At 56.1% G+C, this 20,576-nt stretch overlaps 1 protein-coding gene across 3 annotated transcripts in view; it reads right to left on the bottom strand.

Annotated features, from left to right (window-relative positions):
• The window catches only part of LOC142921744 (baculoviral IAP repeat-containing protein 7-B-like), a 514,621-nt gene extending 496,753 nt beyond the window's left edge, over window positions 1–17,868 (bottom strand). For 2 of the 3 annotated variants that reach the window (XM_076063064.1, XM_076063066.1), the window contains exon 1: window positions 17,694–17,867. The gene's annotated coding sequence lies outside the window, so the exon portion shown is untranslated. Of the gene's footprint in view, window positions 1–17,693 lie in introns of all 3 variants that reach the window. The other variant, XM_076063065.1, reaches the window with a different exon arrangement.
• Window positions 17,869–20,576: the final 2,708 nt, after the last annotated feature.

The raw sequence follows: 20,576 nt of genomic DNA, 5'->3' as shown, positions 1-20,576 counted from the left end.
GCTAGCAGTGGAGAGGCTAGGAGTGTGAGAGAACAGGCTAGCAGTAGAGAGGCTAGGAGGGTGAGAGAGAACAGGCTAGCCGTGGAGAGGCTATGAGAGTGAGAGAACAGGCTAGCAGTAGAGAGGCTAGGAGCGTGAGAGAACAGGCTAGCAGTGGAGAGGCTAGGAGAGTGAGAGATAACAGGCTAGCAGTGGAGAGGCTAGGAGAGTGAGAGAGAACAGGCTAGCAGTGGAGAGGCTAGGAGAGAGAGAACAGGCTAGCAGTGGAGAGGCTAGGAGAGTGAGAGAACAGGCTAGCAGTGGAGAGGCTAGGAGCGTGAGAGAGAACAGGCTAGCAGTGGAGAGGCTAGGAAGGTGAGAGAACAGGCTAGCAGTGGAGAGGCTAGGAGGGTGAGAGAACAGGCTAGCAGTGGAGAGGCTAGGAGAGTGAGAGAACAGGCTAGCAGTGGAGAGGCTAGGAGCGTGAGAGAACAGGCTAGCAGTGGAGAGGCTAGGAGAGAGAGAACAGGCTAGCAGTGGAGAGGCTAGGAGCGTGAGAGAACAGGCTAGCAGTGGAGAGGCCAGGAGGGTGAGAGAACAGGCTAGCAGTGGAGAGGCTTGGAGAGAGAGAACAGGGCAGCAGTGGAGAGGCTAGGAGCGTGAGAGAGAACAGGCTAGCAGTGGAGAGGCTAGGAGCGTGAGAGAACAGGCTAGCAGTGGAGAGACTAAGGAGAGTGAGAGAACAGGCTAGCAGTAGAGAGGCTAGGAGCGTGAGAGAGAACAGGCTAGCAGTGGAGAGGGTAGGAGAGTGAGAGAGAGAACAGGCTAGCAGTGGAGAGGCTAAGGAGCGTGAGAGAACAGGCTAGCAGTGGAGAGGCTAGGAGCGTGAGAGAACAGGCTAGCAGTAGAGAGGCTAGGAGCGTGAGAGAGAACAGGCTAGCAGTGGAGAGGCTAGGAGAGTGAGAGAGAACAGGCTAGCAGTGGAGAGGCTAGGAGAGTGAGAGAGAACAGGCTAGCAGTGGAGAGGCTAGGAGAGAGAGAACAGGCTAGCAGTGGAGAGGCTAGGAGAGTGAGAGCACAGGCTAGCAGTGGAGAGGCTAGGAGCGTGAGAGAATAGGCTAGCAGTAGAGAGGCTAGGAGCGTGAGAGAGAACAGGCTAGCAGTGGAGAGGCTAGGAGGGTGAGAGAACAGGCTAGCAGTGGAGAGGCTAGGAGCGTGAGAGAACAGGCTAGCAGTGGAGAGGCTAGGAGAGTGAGAGAGAACAGGCAGGCAGTGGAGAGGCTAGGAAAGTGAGAGAGAACAGGTTAGCAGTGGAGAGGCTAGGAGGGTGAGAGAACAGGCTAGCAGTGGAGAGGCTAGGAGAGTGAGAGAGAACAGGCTAGCAGTGGAGAGGCTAGGAGCGTGAGGGAACAGGCTAGCAGTAGAGAGGCTAGGAGCGTGAGAGAGAACAGGCTAGCAGTGGAGAGGCTAGGAGGGTGAGAGAACAGGCTAGCAGTGGAGAGGCTAGGAGCGTGAGAGAGTACAGGCTAGCAGTGGAGAGGCTAGGAGAGTGAGAGAGAACAGGCAGGCAGTGGAGAGGCTAGGAGAGTGAGAGAGAACAGGCTAGCAGTGGAGAGGCTAGGAGAGTGAGAGAACAGGCTAGCAGTGGAGAGGCTAGGAGAGTGAGAGAACAGGCTAGCAGTGGAGAGGCGAGGAGAGAGAGAACAGGCTAGCAGTGGAGAGGCTAGGAGAGTGAGAGAACAGGCTAGCAGTGGAGAGGCTAGGAGAGTGAGAGAACAGGCTAGCAGTGGAGAGGCTAGGAGAGTGAGAGAACAGGCTAGCAGTGGAGAGGCTAGGAGAGTGAGAGAACAGGCTAGCAGTGAAGAGGCTAGGAGCGTGAGAGAACAGGCTAGCAGTAGAGAGGCTAGGAGCGTGAGAGAGAACAGGCTAGCAGTGGAGAGGCTAGGAAGGTGAGAGAACAGGCTAGCAGTGGAGAGGCTAGGAGGGTGAGAGAACAGGCTAGCAGTGGAGAGGCTAGGAGAGTGAGAGAACAGGCTAGCAGTGGAGAGGCTAGGAGGGTGAGAGAACAGGCTAGCAGTGGAGAGGCTAGGAGCGTGAGAGAACAGGCTAGCAGTGGAGAGGCCAGGAGGGTGAGAGAACAGGCTAGCAGTGGAGAGGCTAGGAGAGAGAGAGAGCAGGCGAGCAGTGGAGAGGCTAGGAGAGGGAGAGAGAACAGGCTAGCAGTGGAGAGTCTAGGAGAGGGTGAGAGAACAGGCTAGCAGTGGAGAGGCTAGGAGAGGGTGAGAGAACAGGCTAGCAGTGGAGAGGCTAGGAGAGTGAGAGAACAGGCTAGCAGTGGAGAGGCTTGGAGAGAGAGAACAGGGCAGCAGTGGAGAGGCTAGGAGCGTGAGAGAACAGGCTAGCAGTAGAGAGGCTAGGAGCGTGAGAGAGAACAGGCTAGCAGTGGAGAGGCTAGGAAGGTGAGAGAGAACAGGCTAGCAGTGGAGAGGCTAGGAGGGTGAGAGAACAGGCTAGCAGTGGAGAGGCTAGGAGAGTGAGAGAACAGGCTAGCAGTGGAGAGGCTAGGAGGGTGAGAGAACAGGCTAGCAGTGGAGAGGCTAGGAGCGTGAGAGAACAGGCTAGCAGTGGAGAGGCCAGGAGGGTGAGAGAACAGGCTAGCAGTGGAGAGGCTAGGAGCGTGAGAGAGAACAGGCTAGCAGTGGAGAGGCTAGGAGAGAGAGAGAGCAGGCGAGCAGTGGAGAGGCTAGGAGAGGGAGAGAGAACAGGCTAGCAGTGGAGAGGCTAGGAGAGGGTGAGAGAACAGGCTAGCAGTGGAGAGGCTAGGAGCGTGAGAGAGAACAGGCTAGCAGTGGAGAGGCTAGGAGAGTGAGAGAGAACAGGCGAGCAGTGGAGAGGCTAGGAGAGTGAGAGAGAACAGGCTAGCAGTGGAGAGGCTAGGAGAGGGTGAGAGAACAGGCTAGCAGTGGAGAGGCTAGGAGAGGGTGAGAGAACAGGCTAGCAGTGGAGAGGCTAGGAGAGTGAGAGAACAGGCTAGCAGTGGAGAGGCTTGGAGAGAGAGAACAGGGCAGCAGTGGAGAGGCTAGGACCGTGAGAGAGAACAGGCTAGCAGTGGAGAGGCTAGGAGAGTGAGAGAGAGAACAGGCTAGCAGTGGAGAGGCTAGGAGAATGAGAGAGAACAGGCTAGCAGTGGAGAGGCTAGGAGAGTGAGAGAGAACAGGCTAGCAGTGGAGAGGCTAGGAGAGAGAGAACAGACTAGCAGTGGAGAGGCTAGGAGAGTGAGAGAACAGGCTAGCAGTGGAGAGGCTAGGAGAGTGAGAGAACAGGCTAGCAGTGGAGAGGCTAGGAGCGTGAGAGAACAGGCTAGCAGTAGAGAGGCTAGGAGCGTGAGAGAGAACAGGCTAGCCGTGGAGAGGCTAGGAGGGTGAGAGAACAGGCTAGCAGTGGAGAGGCTAGGAGCGTGAGAGAGAACAGGCTAGCAGTGGAGAGGCTAGGAGAGTGAGAGAGAACAGGCAGGCAGTGGAGAGGCTAGGAGAGTGAGAGAGAACAGGCTAGCAGTGGAGAGGCTAGGAGGGTGAGAGAACAGGCTAGCAGTGGAGAGGCTAGGAGGGTGAGAGAACAGGCTAGCAGTGGAGAGGCTAGGAGCATGAGAGAGAACAGGCTAGCAGTGGAGAGGCTAGGAGAGTGAGAGAACAGGCAGGCAGTGGAGAGGCTAGGAGAGTGAGAGAGAACAGGCTAGCAGTGGAGAGGCTAGGAGGGTGAGAGAACAGGCTAGCAGTGGAGAGGCTAGGAGAGTGAGAGAACAGGCTAGCAGTGGAGAGGCTAGGAGGGTGAGAGAACAGGCTAGCAGTGGAGAGGCGAGGAGCGTGAGAGAACAGGCTAGCAGTGGAGAGGCTAGGAGAGAGAGAACAGGCTAGCAGTGGAGAGGCTAGGAGCGTGAGAGAACAGGCTAGTAGTGGAGAGGCCAGGAGGGTGAGAGAACAGGCTAGCAGTGGAGAGGCTTGGAGAGAGAGAACAGGGCAGCAGTGGAGAGGCTAGGAGCGTGAGAGAACAGGCTAGCAGTGGAGAGGCTAAGGAGAGTGAGAGAACAGGCTAGCAGTAGAGAGGCTAGGAGCGTGAGAGAGAACAGGCTAGCAGTGGAGAGGCTAGGAGAGTGAGAGAGAGAACAGGCTAGCAGTGGAGAGGCTAAGGAGCGTGAGAGAACAGGCTAGCAGTGGAGAGGCTAAGGAGCGTGAGAGAACAGGCTAGCAGTGGAGAGGCTAGGAGCGTGAGAGAACAGGATAGCAGTAGAGAGGCTAGGAGGGTGAGAGAGAACAGGCTAGCCGTGGAGCGGCTATGAGAGTGAGAGAACAGGCTAGCAGTAGAGAGGCTAGGAGCGTGAGAGAGAACAGGCTAGCAGTGGAGAGGCTAGGAGAGTGAGAGAGAACAGGCTAGCAGTGGAGAGGCTAGGAGAGTGAGAGAGAACAGGCTAGCAGTGGAGAGGCTAGGAGAGAGAGAACAGGCTAGCAGTGGAGAGGCTAGGAGAGTGAGAGAACAGGCTAGCAGTGGAGAGGCTAGGAGAGTGAGAGAACAGGCTAGCAGTGGAGAGGCTAGGAGCGTGAGAGAACAGGCTAGCAGTAGAGAGGCTAGGAGCGTGAGAGAGAACAGGCTAGCAGTGGAGAGGCTAGGAGGGTGAGAGAACTGGCTAGCAGTGGAGAGGCTAGGAGAGTGAGAGAGAACAGGCAGGCAGTGGAGAGGCTAGGAGGGTGAGAGAACAGGCTAGCAGTGGAGAGGCTAGGAGCATGAGAGAGAACAGGCTAGCAGTGGAGAGGCTAGGAGAGTGAGAGAACAGGCAGGCAAGTGGAGAGGCTAGGAGAGTGAGAGAGAACAGGCTAGCAGTGGAGAGGCTAGGAGGGTGAGAGAACAGGCTAGCAGTGGAGAGGCTAGGAGAGTGAGAGAACAGGCTAGCAGTGGAGAGGCTAGGAGGGTGAGAGAACAGGCTAGCAGTGGAGAGGCGAGGAGCGTGAGAGAACAGGCTAGCAGTGGAGAGGCTAGGAGAGAGAGAACAGGCTAGCAGTGGAGAGGCTAGGAGCGTGAGAGAACAGGCTAGTAGTGGAGAGGCCAGGAGGGTGAGAGAACAGGCTAGCAGTGGAGAGGCTTGGAGAGAGAACAGGGCAGCAGTGGAGAGGCTAGGAGCGTGAGAGAACAGGCTAACAGTGGAGAGGCTAAGGAGAGTGAGAGAACAGGCTAGCAGTAGAGAGGCTAGGAGCGTGAGAGAGAACAGGCTAGCAGTGGAGAGGCTAGGAGAGTGAGAGAGAGAACAGGCTAGCAGTGGAGAGGCTAAGGAGCGTGAGAGAACAGGCTAGCAGTGGAGAGGCTAAGGAGCGTGAGAGAACAGGCTAGCAGTGGAGAGGCTAGGAGCGTGAGAGAACAGGATAGCAGTAGAGAGGCTAGGAGGGTGAGAGAGAACAGGCTAGCCGTGGAGAGGCTATGAGAGTGAGAGAACAGGCTAGCAGTAGAGAGGCTAGGAGCGTGAGAGAGAACAGGCTAGCAGTGGAGAGGCTAGGAGAGTGAGAGAGAACAGGCTAGCAGTGGAGAGGCTAGGAGAGTGAGAGAGAACAGGCTAGCAGTGGAGAGGCTAGGAGAGTGAGAGAACAGGCTAGCAGTGGAGAGGCTAGGAGAGTGAGAGAACAGGCTAGCAGTGGAGAGGCTAGGAGCGTGAGAGAACAGGCTAGCAGTAGAGAGGCTAGGAGCGTGAGAGAGAACAGGCTAGCAGTGGAGAGGCTAGGAGGGTGAGAGAACTGGCTAGCAGTGGAGAGGCTAGGAGAGTGAGAGAGAACAGGCAGGCAGTAGAGAGGCTAGGAGCGTGAGAGAGAACAGGCTAGCAGTGGAGAGGCTAGGAGAGTGAGAGAGAACAGGCTAGCAGTGGAGAGGCTAGGAGAGTGAGAGAGAACAGGCTAGCAGTGGAGAGGCTAGGAGAGTGAGAGAACAGGCTAGCAGTGGAGAGGCTAGGAGAGTGAGAGAACAGGCTAGCAGTGGAGAGGCTAGGAGCGTGAGAGAACAGGCTAGCAGTAGAGAGGCTAGGAGCGTGAGAGAGAACAGGCTAGCAGTGGAGAGGCTAGGAGGGTGAGAGAACTGGCTAGCAGTGGAGAGGCTAGGAGAGTGAGAGAGAACAGGCAGGCAGTGGAGAGGCTAGGAGAGTGAGAGAGAACAGGCTAGCAGTGGAGAGGCTAGGAGGGTGAGAGAAAAGGCTAGCAGTGGAGAGGCTAGGAGAGTGAGAGAGAACAGGCTAGCAGTGGAGAGGCTAGGAGGGTGAGAGAACAGGCTAGCAGTGGAGAGGCTAGGAGAGTGAGAGAACAGGCTAGCAGTGGAGAGGCTAGGAGGGTGAGAGAACAGGCTAGCAGTGGAGAGGCTAGGAGCGTGAGAGAACAGGCTAGCAGTGGAGAGGCTAGGAGAGAGAGAACAAGCTAGCAGTGGAGAGGCTAGGAGCGTGAGAGAACAGGCTAGCAGTGGAGAGGCCAGGAGGGTGAGAGAACAGGCTAGCAGTGGAGAGGCTAGGAGCGTGAGAGAGAACAGGCTAGCAGTGGAGAGGCTAGGAGAGAGAGAGAGAACAGGCGAGCAGTGGAGAGGCTAGGAGAGTGAGAGAGAACAGGCTAGCAGTGGAGAGGCTAGGAGAGTGAGAGAGAACAGGCTAGCAGTGGAGAGGCTAGGAGGGTGAGAGAACAGGCTAGCAGTGGAGAGGCTAGGAGAGTGAGAGAACAGGCTAGCAGTGGAGAGGCTAGGAGAGTGAGAGAACAGGCTAGCAGTGGAGAGGCTAGGAGCGTGAGAGAACAGGCTAGCAGTAGAGAGGCTAGGAGCGTGAGAGAGAACAGGCTAGCAGTGGAGAGGCTAGGAGGGTGAGAGAACTGGCTAGCAGTGGAGAGGCTAGGAGAGTGAGAGAGAACAGGCAGGCAGTGGAGAGGCTAGGAGAGTGAGAGAGAACAGGCTAGCAGTGGAGAGGCTAGGAGAGTGAGAGAACAGGCTAGCAGTGGAGAGGCTAGGAGAGTGAGAGAACAGGCTAGCAGTGGAGAGGCTAGGAGCGTGAGAGAACAGGCTAGCAGTAGAGAGGCTAGGAGCGTGAGAGAGAACAGGCTAGCAGTGGAGAGGCTAGGAGGGTGAGAGAACTGGCTAGCAGTGGAGAGGCTAGGAGAGTGAGAGAGAACAGGCAGGCAGTGGAGAGGCTAGGAGAGTGAGAGAGAACAGGCTAGCAGTGGAGAGGCTAGGAGGGTGAGAGAAAAGGCTAGCAGTGGAGAGGCTAGGAGAGTGAGAGAGAACAGGCTAGCAGTGGAGAGGCTAGGAGGGTGAGAGAACAGGCTAGCAGTGGAGAGGCTAGGAGCGTGAGAGAACAGGCTAGCAGTGGAGAGGCTAGGAGAGTGAGAGAACAGGCTAGCAGTGGAGAGGCTAGGAGGGTGAGAGAACAGGCTAGCAGTGGAGAGGCTAGGAGCGTGAGAGAACAGGCTAGCAGTGGAGAGGCTAGGAGAGAGAGAACAAGCTAGCAGTGGAGAGGCTAGGAGCGTGAGAGAACAGGCTAGCAGTGGAGAGGCCAGGAGGGTGAGAGAACAGGCTAGCAGTGGAGAGGCTAGGAGCGTGAGAGAGAACAGGCTAGCAGTGGAGAGGCTAGGAGAGAGAGAGAGAACAGGCGAGCAGTGGAGAGGCTAGGAGAGTGAGAGAGAACAGGCTAGCAGTGGAGAGGCTAGGAGAGTGAGAGAGAACAGGCTAGCAGTGGAGAGGCTAGGAGAGGGTGAGAAAACAGGCTAGCAGTGGAGAGGCTTGGAGAGAGAGAACAGGGCAGCAGTGGAGAGGCTAGGAGCGTGAGAGAGAACAGGCTAGCAGTGGAGAGGCTAGGAGCGTGAGAGAACAGGCTAGCAGTGGAGAGGCTAAGGAGAGTGAGAGAACAGGCTAGCAGTAGAGAGGCTAGGAGTGTGAGAGAGAACAGGCTAGCAGTGGAGAGGCTAGGAGAGTGAGAGAGAGAACAGGCTAGCAGTGGAGAGGCTAAGAAGTGTGAAAGAACAGGCTAGCAGTGGAGAGGCTAGGAGAGTGAGACAACAGGCAAGCAGTGGAGAGGCTAGGAGGGTGAGAGAACAGGCTAGCAGTGGAGTGGCTAGGAGCGTGAGAGAACAGGCTAGCAGTAGAGAGGCTAGGAGAGAGAGAATAGGCTAGCAGTGGAGAGGCTAGGAGCGTGAGAGAACAGGCTAGCAGTGGAGAGGCCAGGAGGGTGAGAGAACAGGCTAGCAGTGGAGAGGCTAGGAGCGTGAGAGAGAACAGGCTAGCAGTAGAGAGGCTAGGAGAGAGAGAGAGAACAGGCGAGCAGTGGAGAGGCTAGGAGAGTGAGAGAGAACAGGCTAGCAGTGGAGAGGCTAGGAGAGGGTGAGAGAACAGGCTAGCAGTGGAGAGGCTAGGAGAGGGTGAGAGAACAGGCTAGCAGTAGAGAGGCTAGGAGAGTGAGAGAACAGGCTAGCAGTGGAGAGGCTTGGAGAGAGAGAACAGGGCAGCAGTGGAGAGGCTAGGAGCGTGAGAGAGAACAGGCTAGCAGTGGAGAGGCTAGGAGCGTGAGAGAACAGGCTAGCAGTGGAGAGGCTAAGGAGCGTGAGAGAACAGGCTAGCAGTGGAGAGGCTAGAAGAGTGAGAAAGAACAGGCTAGCAGTGGAGAGGCTAGGAGAGTGAGAGAGAACAAGCTAGCAGTGGAGAGGCTAGGAGAGGGTGAGAGAACAGGCTAGCAGTGGAGAGGCTAGGAGAGGGTGAGAGAACAGGCTAGCAGTGGAGAGGCTAGGAGAGTGAGAGAACAGGCTAGCAGTGGAGCGGCTTGGAAAGAGAGAACAGGGCAGCAGTGGAGAGGCTAGGAGCGTGAGAGAGAACAGGCTAGCAGTGGAGAGGCTAGGAGCGTGAGAGAACAGGCTAGCAGTGGAGAGGCTAGGAGCGTGAGAGAGAACTGGCTAGCAGTGGAGAGGCTAGGAGAGTGAGAGAGAACAGGCAGGCAGTGGAGAGGCTAGGAGAGTGAGAGAGAACAGGCTAGCAGTGGAGAGGCTAGGAGGGTGAGAGAACAGGCTAGCAGTGGAGAGGCTAGGAGAGTGAGAGAGAACAGGCTAGCAGTGGAGAGGCTAGGAGGGTGAGAGAACAGGCTAGCAGTGGAGAGGCTAGGAGGGTGAGAGAACAGGCTAGCAGTGGAGAGGCTAGGAGCGTGAGAGAACAGGCTAGCAGTGTAGAGGCTAGAAGAGTGAGAGAGAACAGGCTAGCAGTGGAGAGGCTAGGAGAGGGGGTGAGAGAACAGGCTAGCAGTGGAGAGGCTAGGAGAGTGAGAGAACAGGCTAGCAGTGGAGAGGCTTGGAGAGAGAGAACAGGGCAGCAGTGGAGAGGCTAGGAGCGTGAGAGAGAACAGGCTAGCAGTGGAGAGGCTAGGAGCGTGAGAGAACAGGCTAGCAGTGGAGAGGCTAGGAGCGTGAGAGAACAGGCTAGCAGTGGAGAGGCTAGGAGCGTGAGAGAACAGGCTAGCAGTGGAGAGGCTAGGAGGGTGAGAGAACAGGCTAGCAGTGGAGAGGCTAGGAGCGTGAGAGAACAGGCTAGCAGTGGAGAGGCTAGGAGAGTGAGAGAACAGGCTAGCAGTGGAGAGGCTAGGAGGGTGAAAGAACAGGCTAGCAGTGGAGAGGCTAGGAGCGTGAGAGAACAGGCTAGCAGTGGAGAGGCTAGGAGCGTGAGAGCACAGGCTAGCAGTGGAGAGGCCAGGAGGGTGAGAGAACAGGCTAGCAGTGGAGAGGCTAGGAGAGGGTGAGAGAACAGGCTAGCAGTGGAGAGGCTAGGAGAGTGAGAGAACAGGCTAGCAGTGGAGAGGCTTGGAGAGAGAAAACAGGGCAGCAGTGGAGAGGCTAGGAGCGTGAGAGAGAACAGGCTAGCAGTGGAGAGGCTAGGAGCGTGAGAGAACAGGCTAGCAGTGGAGAGGCTAAGGAGAGTGAGAGAACAGGCTAGCAGTAGAGAGGCTAGGAGTGTGAGAGCGAACAGGCTAGCAGTGGAGAGGCTAGGAGAGTGAGAGAGAGAGAACAGGCTAGCAGTGGAGAGGCTAAGGAGTGTGAGAGAACAGGCTAGCAGTGGAGAGGCTAGGAGAGTGAGACAACAGGCAAGCAGTGGAGAGGCTAGGAGGGTGAGAGAACAGGCTAGCAGTGGAGTGGCTAGGAGCGTGAGAGAACAGGCTAGCAGTAGAGAGGCTAGGAGAGAGAGAATAGGCTAGCAGTGGAGAGGCTAGGAGCGTGAGAGAACAGGCTAACAGTGGAGAGGCCAGGAGGGTGAGAGAACAGGCTAGCAGTGGAGAGGCTAGGAGCGTGAGAGAGAACAGGCTAGCAGTGGAGAGGCTAGGGGAGAGAGAGAGAACAGGCGAGCAGTGGAGAGGCTAGGAGAGTGAGAGAGAACAGGCTAGCAGTGGAGAGGCTAGGAGAGGGTGAGAGAACAGGCTAGCAGTGGAGAGGCTAGGAGAGGGTGAGAGAACAGGCTAGCAGTGGAGAGGCTAGGAGAGTGATAGAACAGGCTAGCAGTGGAGAGGCTTGGAGAGAGAGAACAGGGCAGCAGTGGAGAGGCTAGGAGCGTGAGAGAGAACAGGCTAGCAGTGGAGAGGCTAGGAGCGTGAGAGAACAGGCGAGCAGTGGAGAGGCTAGGAGAGTGAGAGAGAACAGGCTAGCAGTGGAGAGGCTAGGAGAGGGTGAGAGAACAGGCTAGCAGTGGAGAGGCTAGGAGAGGGTGAGAGAACAGGCTAGCAGTAGAGAGGCTAGGAGAGTGAGAGAACAGGCTAGCAGTGGAGAGGCTTGGAGAGAGAGAACAGGGCAGCAGTGGAGAGGCTAGGAGCGTGAGAGAGAACAGGCTAGCAGTGGAGAGGCTAGGAGCGTGAGAGAACAGGCTAGCAGTGGAGAGGCTAAGGAGCGTGAGAGAACAGGCTAGCAGTGGAGAGGCTAGAAGAGTGAGAAAGAACAGGCTAGCAGTGGAGAGGCTAGGAGAGTGAGAGAGAACAAGCTAGCAGTGGAGAGGCTAGGAGAGGGTGAGAGAACAGGCTAGCAGTGGAGAGGCTAGGAGAGGGTGAGAGAACAGGCTAGCAGTGGAGAGGCTAGGAGAGTGAGAGAACAGGCTAGCAGTGGAGCGGCTTGGAAAGAGAGAACAGGGCAGCAGTGGAGAGGCTAGGAGCGTGAGAGAGAACAGGCTAGCAGTGGAGAGGCTAGGAGCGTGAGAGAACAGGCTAGCAGTGGAGAGGCTAGGAGCGTGAGAGAGAACTGGCTAGCAGTGGAGAGGCTAGGAGAGTGAGAGAGAACAGGCAGGCAGTGGAGAGGCTAGGAGAGTGAGAGAGAACAGGCTAGCAGTGGAGAGGCTAGGAGGGTGAGAGAACAGGCTAGCAGTGGAGAGGCTAGGAGAGTGAGAGAGAACAGGCTAGCAGTGGAGAGGCTAGGAGGGTGAGAGAACAGGCTAGCAGTGGAGAGGCTAGGAGGGTGAGAGAACAGGCTAGCAGTGGAGAGGCTAGGAGCGTGAGAGAACAGGCTAGCAGTGTAGAGGCTAGAAGAGTGAGAGAGAACAGGCTAGCAGTGGAGAGGCTAGGAGAGGGGGTGAGAGAACAGGCTAGCAGTGGAGAGGCTAGGAGAGTGAGAGAACAGGCTAGCAGTGGAGAGGCTTGGAGAGAGAGAACAGGGCAGCAGTGGAGAGGCTAGGAGCGTGAGAGAGAACAGGCTAGCAGTGGAGAGGCTAGGAGCGTGAGAGAACAGGCTAGCAGTGGAGAGGCTAGGAGCGTGAGAGAACAGGCTAGCAGTGGAGAGGCTAGGAGGGTGAGAGAACAGGCTAGCAGTGGAGAGGCTAGGAGCGTGAGAGAACAGGCTAGCAGTGGAGAGGCTAGGAGAGTGAGAGAACAGGCTAGCAGTGGAGAGGCTAGGAGGGTGAAAGAACAGGCTAGCAGTGGAGAGGCTAGGAGCGTGAGAGAACAGGCTAGCAGTGGAGAGGCTAGGAGCGTGAGAGCACAGGCTAGCAGTGGAGAGGCCAGGAGGGTGAGAGAACAGGCTAGCAGTGGAGAGGCTAGGAGAGGGTGAGAGAACAGGCTAGCAGTGGAGAGGCTAGGAGAGTGAGAGAACAGGCTAGCAGTGGAGAGGCTTGGAGAGAGAAAACAGGGCAGCAGTGGAGAGGCTAGGAGCGTGAGAGAGAACAGGCTAGCAGTGGAGAGGCTAGGAGCGTGAGAGAACAGGCTAGCAGTGGAGAGGCTAAGGAGAGTGAGAGAACAGGCTAGCAGTAGAGAGGCTAGGAGTGTGAGAGCGAACAGGCTAGCAGTGGAGAGGCTAGGAGAGTGAGAGAGAGAGAACAGGCTAGCAGTGGAGAGGCTAAGGAGTGTGAGAGAACAGGCTAGCAGTGGAGAGGCTAGGAGAGTGAGACAACAGGCAAGCAGTGGAGAGGCTAGGAGGGTGAGAGAACAGGCTAGCAGTGGAGTGGCTAGGAGCGTGAGAGAACAGGCTAGCAGTAGAGAGGCTAGGAGAGAGAGAATAGGCTAGCAGTGGAGAGGCTAGGAGCGTGAGAGAACAGGCTAACAGTGGAGAGGCCAGGAGGGTGAGAGAACAGGCTAGCAGTGGAGAGGCTAGGAGCGTGAGAGAGAACAGGCTAGCAGTGGAGAGGCTAGGGGAGAGAGAGAGAACAGGCGAGCAGTGGAGAGGCTAGGAGAGTGAGAGAGAACAGGCTAGCAGTGGAGAGGCTAGGAGAGGGTGAGAGAACAGGCTAGCAGTGGAGAGGCTAGGAGAGGGTGAGAGAACAGGCTAGCAGTGGAGAGGCTAGGAGAGTGATAGAACAGGCTAGCAGTGGAGAGGCTTGGAGAGAGAGAACAGGGCAGCAGTGGAGAGGCTAGGAGCGTGAGAGAGAACAGGCTAGCAGTGGAGAGGCTAAGGAGAGTGAGAGAACAGGCTAGCAGTGGAGAGGCTAGGAGCGTGAGAGAACAGGCTAGCAGTGGAGAGGCTAAGGAGAGTGAGAGAACAGGCTAGCAGTGGAGAGGCTAGGAGAGTGAGAGAGAGAACAGGCTAGCAGTAGAGAGGCTAGGAGCGTGAGAGAGAACAGGCTAGCAGTGGAGAGGCTAGGAGAGTGAGAGAGAGAACAGGCTAGCAGTGGAGAGGCTAAGGAGCGTGAGAGAACAGGCTAGCAGTGGAGAGGCTAGAAGAGTGAGAGAGAACAGGCTAGCAGTGGAGAGGCTAGGAGAGTGAGAGAGAACAGGCTAGCAGTGGAGAGGCTAGGAGAGTGAGACAACAGGCAAGCAGTGGAGAGGCTAGGAGGGTGAGAGAACAGGCTAGCAGTGGAGTGGCTAGGAGCGTGAGAGAACAGGCTAGCAGTAGAGAGGCTAGGAGGGTGAGAGAACAGGCTAGCCGTGGAGAGGCTATGAGAGTGAGAGAACAGGCTAGCAGTAGAGAGGCTAGGAGCGTGAGAGAGAACAGGCTAGCAGTGGAGAGGCTAGGAGAGTGAGAGAGAACAGGCTAGCAGTGGAGAGGCTAGGAGAGTGAGAGAGAACAGGCTAGCAGTGGAGAGGCTAGGAGAGAGAGAGAACAGGCTACCAGTGGAGGCTAGGAGAGTGAGAGAACAGGCTAGCAGTGGAGAGGCTAGGAGAGTGAGAGAACAGGCTAGCAGTGGAGAGGCTAGGAGCGTGAGAGAACAGGCTAGCAGTAGAGAGGCTAGGAGCGTGAGAGAGAACAGGCTAGCAGTGGAGAAGCTAGGAGGGTGAGAGAACAGGCTAGCAGTGGAGAGGCTAGGAGCGTGAGAGAGAACAGGCTAGCAGTGGAGAGGCTAGGAGAGTGAGAGAGAACAGGCAGGCAGTGGAGAGGCTAGGAGAGTGAGAGAGAACAGGCTAGCAGTGGAGAGGCTTGGAGGGTGAGAGAACAGGCTAGCAGTGGAGAGGCTAGGAGGGTGAGAGAACAGGCTAGCAGTGGAGAGGCTAGGAGCGTGAGAGAACAGGCTAGCAGTAGAGAGGCTAGGAGCGTGAGAGAGAACAGGCTAGGAGTGGAGAGGCTAGGAGAGTGAGAGATAACAGGCTAGCAGTGGAGAGGCTAGGAGAGTGAGAGAACAGGCTAGCAGTGGAGAGACTAGGAGAGTGAGAGAACAGGCTAGCAGTGGAGAGACTAGGAGAGTGAGAGAACAGGCTAGCAGTGGAGAGGCTAGGAGCGTGAGAGAACAGGCTAGCAGTAGAGAGGCTAGGAGCGTGAGAGAAAACAGGCAGGCAGTGGAGAGGCTAGGAGAGTGAGAGAACAGGCTAGCAGTGGAGAGGCTAGGAGGGTGAGAGAACAGGCTAGCAGTGGAGAGGCTAGGAGCGTGAGAGAACAGGCTAGCAGTGGAGAGGCTAGGAGAGAGAGAACAGGCTAGCAGTGGAGAGGCTAGGAGCGTGAGAGAACAGGCTAGCAGTGGAGAGGCCAGGAGGGTGAGAGAACAGGCTAGCAGTGGAGAGGCTTGGAGAGAGAGAACAGGGCAGCAGTGGAGAGGCTAGGAGCGTGAGAGAGAACAGGCTAGCAGTGGAGAGGCTAGGAGCGTGAGAGAACAGGCTAGCAGTGGAGAGACTAAGGAGAGTGAGAGAACAGGCTAGCAGTAGAGAGGCTAGGAGCGTGAGAGAGAACAGGCTAGCAGTGGAGAGGCTAGGAGAGTGAGAGAGAGAACAGGCTAGCAGTGGAGAGGCTAAGGAGCGTGAGAGAACAGGCTAGCAGTGGAGAGGCTAAGGAGCGTGAGAGAACAGGCTAGCAGTGGAGAGGCTAGGAGCGTGAGAGAACAGGCTAGCAGTAGAGAGGCTAGGAGGGTGAGAGAGAACAGGCGAGCCGTGGAGAGGCTATGAGAGTGAGAGAACAGGCTAGCAGTAGAGAGGCTAGGAGCGTGAGAGAGAACAGGCTAGCAGTGGAGAGGCTAGGAGCGTGAGGGAACAGGCTAGCAGTAGAGAGGCTAGGAGCGTGAGAGAGAACAGGCTAGCAGTGGAGAGGCTAGGAGGGTGAGAGAACAGGCTAGCAGTGGAGAGGCTAGGAGCGTGAGAGAGAACAGGCTAGCAGTGGAGAGGCTAGGAGAGTGAGAGAGAACAGGCAGGCAGTGGAGAGGCTAGGAGAGTGAGAGAGAACAGGCTAGCAGTGGAGAGGCTAGGAAGGTGAGAGAACAGGCTAGCAGTGGAGAGGCTAGGAGCGTGAGAGAACAGGCTAGCAGTGGAGAGGCTAGGAGAGAGAGAACAGGCTAGCAGTGGAGAGGCTAGGAGCGTGAGAGAACAGGCTAGCAGTGGAGAGGCTAGGAGTGTGAGAGAACAGGCTAGTAGTAGAGAGGCTAGGAGGGTGAGAGAGAACAGGCTAGCCGTGGAGAGGCTAGGAGGGTGAGAGAGAACAGGCTAGCAGTAGAGAGGCTAGGAGCGTGAGAGAACAGGCTAGCAGTGGAGAGGCTAGGAGAGTGAGAGAGAACAGGCTAGCAGTGGAGAGGCTAGGAGGGTGAGAGAGAACAGGCTAGCAGTGGAGACGCTAGGAGAGTGAGAGAGAACAGGCTAGCAGTGGAGAGGCTAGGAGAGTGAGAGAGAACAGGCTAGCAGTGGAGAGGCTAGGAGAGTGAGAGAACAGGCTAGCAGTGGAGAGGCTAGGAGAGTGAGAGAACAGGCTAGCAGTGGAGAGGCTAGGAGAGTGAGAGAACAGGCTAGCAGTGGAGAGGCTAGGAGAGTGAGAGAACAGGCTAGCAGTGAAGAGGCTAGGAGCGTGAGAGAACAGGCTAGCAGTAGAGAGGCTAGGAGCGTGAGAGAGAACAGGCTAGCAGTGGAGAGGCTAGGAAGGTGAGAGAACAGGCTAGCAGTGGAGAGGCTAGGAGGGTGAGAGAACAGGCTAGCAGTGGAGAGGCTAGGAGAGTGAGAGAACAGGCTAGCAGTGGAGAGGCTAGGAGGGTGAGAGAACAGGCTAGCAGTGGAGAGGCTAGGAGCGTGAGAGAACAGGCTAGCAGTGGAGAGGCCAGGAGGGTGAGAGAACAGGCTAGCAGTGGAGAGGCTAGGAGCGTGAGAGAGAACAGGCTAGCAGTGGAGAGGCTAGGAGAGAGAGAGAGCAGGCGAGCAGTGGAGAGGCTAGGAGAGGGAGAGAGAACAGGCTAGCAGTGGAGAGGCTAGGAGAGGGTGAGAGAACAGGCTAGCAGTGGAGAGGCTAGGAGAGGGTGAGAGAACAGGCTAGCAGTGGAGAGGCTAGGAGAGTGAGAGAACAGGCTAGCAGTGGAGAGGCTTGGAGAGAGAGAACAGGGCAGCAGTGGAGAGGCTAGGAGCGTGAGAGAGAACAGGCTAGCAGTGGAGAGGCTAGGAGCGTGAGAGAACAGGCTAGCAGTGGAGAGGCTAAGGAGAGTGAGAGAACAGGCTAGCAGTAGAGAGGCTAGGAGCGTGAGAGAGAACAGGCTAGCAGTGGAGAGGCTAGGAGCGTGAGAGAACAGGCTAGCAGTGGAGAGGCCAGGAGGGTGAGAGAACAGGCTAGCAGTGGAGAGGCTAGGAGCGTGAGAGAGAACAGGCTAGCAGTGGAGAGGCTAGGAGAGAGAGAGAGCAGGCGAGCAGTGGAGAGGCTAGGAGAGGGAGAGAGAACAGGCTAGCAGTGGAGAGGCTAGGAGAGGGTGAGAGAACAGGCTAGCAGTGGAGAGGCTAGGAGAGGGTGAGAGAACAGGCTAGCAGTGGAGAGGCTAGGAGAGTGAGAGAACAGGCTAGCAGTGGAGAGGCTTGGAGAGAGAGAACAGGGCAGCAGTGGAGAGGCTAGGAGCGTGAGAGAGAACAGGCTAGCAGTGGAGAGGCTAGGAGCGTGAGAGAACAGGCTAGCAGTGGAGAGGCTAAGGAGAGTGAGAGAACAGGCTAGCAGTAGAGTGGCTAGGAGCGTGAGAGAGAACAGGCTAGCAGTGGAGAGGCTAGGAGAGTGAGAGAGAGAACAGGCTAGCAGTGGAGAGACTAAGGAGGGTGAGAGAATAGGCTAGCAGTGGAGAGACTAAGGAGTGTGAGAGAGAGAACAGGCTAGCAGTGGAGGGGCTAAGGAGTGTGAGAGAACAGGCTAGCAGTGGAGAGGCTAGGAGAGTGAGAGAGAACAGGCTAGCAGTGGAGAGGCTAAGGAGGGTGAGAGAATAGGCTAGCAGTGGAGTGGCTAGGAGCGTGAGAGAACAGGCTAGCAGTAGAGAGGCTAGGAGAGAGAGAATAGGCTAGCAGTGGAGAGGCTAGGAGCGTGAGAGAACAGGCTAGCAGTGGAGAGGCCAGGAGGGTGAGAGCACAGGCTAGCAGTGGAGAGGCTAGGAGCGTGAGAGAGAACAGGCTAGCAGTGGAGAGGCTAGGAGAGAGAGAGAGAACAGGCTAGCAGTGGAGAGGCTAGGAGAGGGTGAGAGAACAGGCTAGCAGTGGAGAGGCTAGGAGAGGGTGAGAGAACAGGCTAGCAGTGGAGAGGCTAGGAGAGTGAGAGAACAGGCTAGCAGTGGAGAGGCTTGGAGAGAGAGAACAGGGCAGCAGTGGAGAGGCTAGGAGCGTGAGAGAGAACAGGCTAGCAGTGGAGAGGCTAGGAGCGTGAGAGAACAGGCTAGCAGTGGAGAGGCTAAGGAGAGTGAGAGAACAGACTAGCAGTAGAGAGGCTAGGAGCGTGAGAGAGAACAGGCTAGCAGTGGAGAGGCTAGGAGAGGGTGAGAGAATAGGCCTCGTCGCCGAGCGCAGTCTATCGCCTAAGCTCGACCGGAACAGCCGACCTCGCCTTTTACCGGTATCCACTCACCTCTTCTTTACGCTGCCCGATGGGGCTTGGGGGGGGGAAAGGCTCGCCCTGAACTCCACCCTGCGAACCTCACGCGGAATGTTGAGGACGGCTGAGGCCGCCTGAACTTCGTGCCGACGTTCCTGAATGACTCCGCAGAATTTTTTTGCTCCGCTCCCACTCCCTTATATGGCAACAAAAACCCGTTAGTACCCGGATCATCTGACGTCATCCTGCGCATTCAATCGAACGCCCCCGGCCGTTGGGGGGTGGTGGGGGGGGGGAGTCTCGTCATCCCCCCCACCCGCGCCGCCGCCCCCGCCCCCCTCCCGCTGTTTACCCAGTGACAAATCGCTGCCCGTGGCGCTAACGGTGATTGGCTGGGACTGTTGCCGGGGGCTGCAGAGGCGCCGGGGGGTGTCTTGAGAGGAGGCAGAAGCTGTGAGGTGACGTCATCGGTTGGGCCCAATCAAAGGTAGACGAGAAGCGACGGCGGTGATTGGCTGGGACTGTTGCCGGGGGCTGCAGAGGCGCCGGGGGGTGTCTGGTGGTGGATGACGCGTTGTGTGCGGGAGACACGCCATATATTAATTCTAGATTTGCATATATTAGAGCATGTGTTTGCGTGTTCATCACAAGTGCGTGCGGTTAATGCAGCAGAGTTGATTCCTCGCAAAAAAAGGGGTTTTTTTATTGCCAGACAGGGTAAAACTTAATTCTTATTTTTTTAGTTCTTTCGGTAAAGTCACGTAGGTATAAAATAAATCAGAATTTTAACCAGAGTATAGATTCCTGCATTCACGAAAGCTTCAAATCAACATTAATTCTTATTTTCTTCCAAACAGTGACCTCTGTCTTCGTAACAGACAGAAGCAATTCGAGGCTGTAACCTCTGTCTCGGTGCCATGATGCTTAAGTGAACCGAGGCTGTGTGAAAACAGCGACCTCTGTTTCAGTAACCTCTGTCTTCGTAATAGACAGAAGCAACTCGAGGCTGTAACCTCTGTCTCGGTGCCATGATTCTTAAGTGACCCGAGGCTGTGTGAAAACAGCGACCTCTGTTTCAGTAACCTCTGTCTTCGTAACAGACAGAAGCAACTCGAGGCTGTAACCTCTGTCTCGGTGCCATGATGCTTAAGTGACCCGAGGCTGTGTGAAAACAGCGACCTCTGTTTCAGAGAGGAGCGGTGGCGCAGCGGTTAGCGGCCTCGCCGAGTTCGATTCCCGCACACGGTCAGCAAACGCGAGTGACGATTATCCGAACTGGTCCTGGGCCTCCCCTAGGTCGACTCAGCCTCAAATTGAGTAGCCGATGCGGCGTCTAATCAAAGCCGCTACTTTAAACATTTTTTTGTTAAATTGTCTTTGCATTTTATTTTAGCGGTACAATGTTGTGATGCGTTTGATAATAAATTCGGTTTACTCGGGGAGACAAAGACAGCCGGGCGTGGTGCTGGCCGCCCACCCCTTTCCGTGTACCGTTCCGGCATTCAAGAGGCGCTGCTCGCTGAACAGCACTTGCCCCAGAAGTCCGCCACAGGCCACAACAACACCACCGGTGTGGGGGGGTCTTTTGTCTTTGGTGGCTGTGTCAGTTGTGAAAACAGCGACCTCTGTATCCCGGTGTGGGGGTGGGGGGGTTTGTAACAGACAGATGGAACTAAAGAGACGTTGCAACGTCACGTGATTTCCCGTCACGTGATTTCCCGACACTTTTGATATCGCCAGAGTTCATTACCCCGCCAACATCGCAGCAGCAGCGGTGTTACTACAACCTCAGGGTTATAACTACAGCAGCAGTGTTGTTACTACTACAACCTCAGAGTTATAACTACAGCAGCAGTGTTGTTACTACTACAACCTCAGGGTTAAAACTACAGCAGCAGTGTTGTTACTACTACAACCTCAGGGTTACAACTACAGCAAGCGGTGTTGTTACTACTACAACCTCAGGGTTACAACTACAGCGGTGTTGTTACTACTACAACCTCATGGTTATAACTACAGCGGTGTTGTTACTACTACAACCTCAGGGTTACTACTACAGCAGCGGTGTTGTTACTACTACAACGTCAGGGTTATAACTACAGCGGTGTTGTTACTACTACAACCTCAGGGTTACAACTACAGCAAGCGGCGTTGTTACTACTACAACCTCAGGGTTACAACTACAGCAAGCGGCGTTGTTACTGCTACAACCTCAGGGTTACAACTACAGCAAGCGGCGTTGTTACTACTACAACCTCAGGGTTACAACTACAGCAAGCGGCGTTACAACTTCTTCCTTGGGAACGCGAGCAGCCAAGTGAAGGTTCGTGCCCGCGTCGCCGACTTGAACACGGCCCACGACTTCCCGCCACTTGCAGCACACACACACACGTACACACACACACGCACACACGGCACACACACGGTGAGATTCACAAGCAACACACTCTCTCACGCTGTGTGAACATGCGGTGCTGGATAACGCGCGCGACATCCACACGCGGGTTGTTGTTGTTGTTGCCACAAGGTTGTGTTGTTCCACACGCGGGTTGTTGTTGTTGCCACAAGGTTGTGTTGTTCCACACGCGGGTTGTTGTTGCCGCAAGGTTGTGTTGTTCCACACGCGGGTTGTTGTTGTTGCCACAAGGTTGTGTTGTTCCACACGCGGGTTGTTGTTGTTGCCACAAGGTTGTGTTGTTACACACGCGGGTTGTTGCCGCAAGGTTGTGTTGTTCCACACGCGGGTTGTTGTTGTTGCCACAAGGTTGTGTTGTTACACACGCGGGTTGTTGTTGCCGCAAGGTTGTGTTGTTCCACACGCGGGTTGTTGTTGTTGCCACAAAGTTGTGTTGTTCCACACGCGGGTTGTTGTTGCCGCAAGGTTGTGTTGTTCCACACGCGGGTTGTTGTTGTTGT

This window comes from Petromyzon marinus, unplaced genomic scaffold (genome assembly GCF_048934315.1).
Source record: "Petromyzon marinus isolate PM22_M1 ecotype Great Lakes invasive population unplaced genomic scaffold, UKy_Petmar_22M1.pri1.0 PM_G_Scaffold_89, whole genome shotgun sequence".
Classification (NCBI taxonomy): Eukaryota; Metazoa; Chordata; class Hyperoartia; order Petromyzontiformes; family Petromyzontidae; genus Petromyzon; species Petromyzon marinus.
Note: the sequence above shows the minus strand (reverse complement) of the source record. Positions and strands in the feature narration are given on the sequence as shown.